Source organism: Oncorhynchus keta, chromosome 22 (assembly GCF_023373465.1).
Source record: "Oncorhynchus keta strain PuntledgeMale-10-30-2019 chromosome 22, Oket_V2, whole genome shotgun sequence".
Lineage (NCBI taxonomy): Eukaryota > Metazoa > Chordata > Actinopteri > Salmoniformes > Salmonidae > Oncorhynchus > Oncorhynchus keta.
Window position 1 is genome coordinate 44,059,558 of NC_068442.1, and position 2,500 is coordinate 44,062,057.

General features: G+C 40.5%; 1 protein-coding gene across 1 annotated transcript in view; it reads left to right on the forward strand.

Moving 5' to 3' along the window:
• The window catches only part of LOC118401541 (zinc finger protein GLIS1-like), a 202,686-nt gene that overhangs the window by 75,329 nt on the left and 124,857 nt on the right, over positions 1–2,500 (forward strand). The gene's annotated exons all lie outside the window — the stretch shown is intronic.

The following is a 2,500-nucleotide window of genomic DNA, read 5'->3' on the forward strand; positions in this document are numbered from 1 at the left end:
CGAGTCTGCTGTTAATAATAATGCAGAGGATTTTCCCAAGGTTACTGTTGACGCATATTCCACGGTAGTTATTGGGGTCAAATTTGTCTCCACTTTTGTGGATTGGGGTGATCAGTCCTTGGTTCCAAATATTGGGGAAGATGCCAGAGCTAAGTATGATGTTAAAGAGTTTTAGTATAGCCAGTTGGAATTTGTTGTCTGTATATTTGATAATTTCATTGAGGATACCATCGACACCACAGGCCTTTTTGGGTTGGAGGGTTTTTATTTTGTCCTGTAACTCATTCAATGTAATTGGAGAATCCAGTGGGTTCTGGTAGTCTTTAAAAGTTGATTCTAAGATCTGTAGTTGATCATGTATATGTTTTTGCTCTTTGTTCTTTGTTATAGAACCAAAAAGATTGGAGAAGTGGTTTACCCAGACATCTCCATTTTGGATAGATAATTCTTCGTGTTGTTGTTTGTTTAGTGTTTTCCAATTTTCCCAGAAGTGGTTAGAGTCTATGGATTCTTCAATTGCATTGAGCTGATTTCTGACATGCTGTTCCTTCTTTTTCCGTAGTGTGTTTCTGTATTGTTTTAGTGATTCACCATAGTGAAGGCGTAGACTCAGGTTTTCCGGGTCTCTATGTTTTTGGTTGGACAGGTTTCTCAATTTCTTTCTTAGATTTTTGCATTCCTCATCAAACCATTTGTCATTATTGTTAATTTTCTTCGGTTTTCTATTTGAGATTTTTAGATTTGATAGGGAAGCTGAGAGGTCAAATATACTGTTAAGATTTTCTACTGCCAAGTTTACACCTTCACTATTACAGTGGAACGTTTTACCCAGGAAATTGTCTAAAAGGGATTGAATTTGTTGTTGCCTAATTGTTTTTTGGTAGGTTTCCAAACTGCATTCCTTCCACCTATAGCATTTCTTAATGTTACTCAGTTCCTTTGGCTTTGATGCCTCGTGGTTGAGTATTGCTCTGTTTAAGTAGACTGTGATTTTGCTGTGGTCTGATAGGGGTGTTAGTGGACTGACTGTGAACGCTCTGAGAGATTCTGGGTTGAGGTCAGTGATAAAGTAGTCTACAGTACTACTGCCAAGAGATGAGCTATAGGTGTATCTACCATAGGAGTCCCCTCGAAGCCTACCGTTGACTATGTACATACCCAGCGTGCGACAGAGCTGCAGGAGTTGTGACCCGTTTTTGTTGGTTATGTTGTCATAGTTGTGCCTAGGGGGGTGTCTCTCTCTCTCTCTCTCTCCCTCTTCCCCTCTCTCTCTCTCTCTCTCTCCCTCTCTCTCTCTCTCTCTCTCTCTCTCTCTCCTCTCTCTCTCTCTCTCTCTCTCCCTCCCTCTCTCTCTCTCCCTCTTCCCCTCTCTCTCTCTCCCCATCTCTCTCTCTCCCCCCCATCTCACTCTCTCTCTCTGTCTCATAAACACATCTTGTTTTTATCTCTCTCCTTGCTCGTTGCTTTACTGCTGTCTTCATTCTTATGTCTTTCTGTCTTCTATTCCTCTGTCTCTATCCCCCCCTCCGTCCCCTTGCCCTTCTTCTCCATCCCTTCTTCCTTTTATTCTCTTATATCAGGAAGTGTTTGGCTGCCTTTATCAATAATATGTCATGGGGATAACATTGTCAATAACATCATTATGAGCAAATTGAATTTGAGAAATTGAGTTAGGGAGGTTGGAGCAAGGACATGTGGCCGCCTACACACGAATGAGTGTAGGGGGTATCGTCTTTCCTTCTGCAAATATTTCCCCATACACAACCCCCCTTCGCTCACTTTCATGTGGCGCATTTCAGATTTCTATTCATATTTTTTATGGAATCACTTTGTTAAACCAACTAAAAGCAAACAATATATATATTCCTGTTAAATATAGCTTGTTTATGCTAGTGGTGCAGCAAAATATCTCTCAGAATATGAATACAAAATCCTTGTGTAGTATGTGTAAATCAAACGTACTCCCCCCCCATCAAATAATAATGATGTAAATGCACGAGCATTTGGAACAATCGTCAATGCAAATAATTAGCTAATTGTTGGCTTGTGTTTAGCTTTCCCAACACATTCCATTGCCATAGACTTTTATCCAAAGCGACTTTGTCATACATTTTACATATGGGTGGAATTGAACCCAAAATCCCAAACCGAGCCATTCAGGATGTATGACATCCACACTATGAAGTGTTATTGTGTTACACAGTTCAGTATGGATTTACACAAGTCAATCTTTTGGCATCATTACGGCTGTCATCATCTTTGAAAGTTCACCAAAGAGCACACAATCACTACACATATCAACGGATCCACAAACTCACAGCCAGCCATTTTACCTCCAGAGATTCATTGTAATCTAATGCAATTTCAACATGTCACTGATGGAAGCGTCTCAGAGGAAATGTGTTGCACTTTATGGCAGTTATTAATCTGTCTGCGCTGTCGTTAGATTAGCGAAACAGGCTAACTGAGCCAACTTCCAGAAATGCTCCCTTTGGAGATG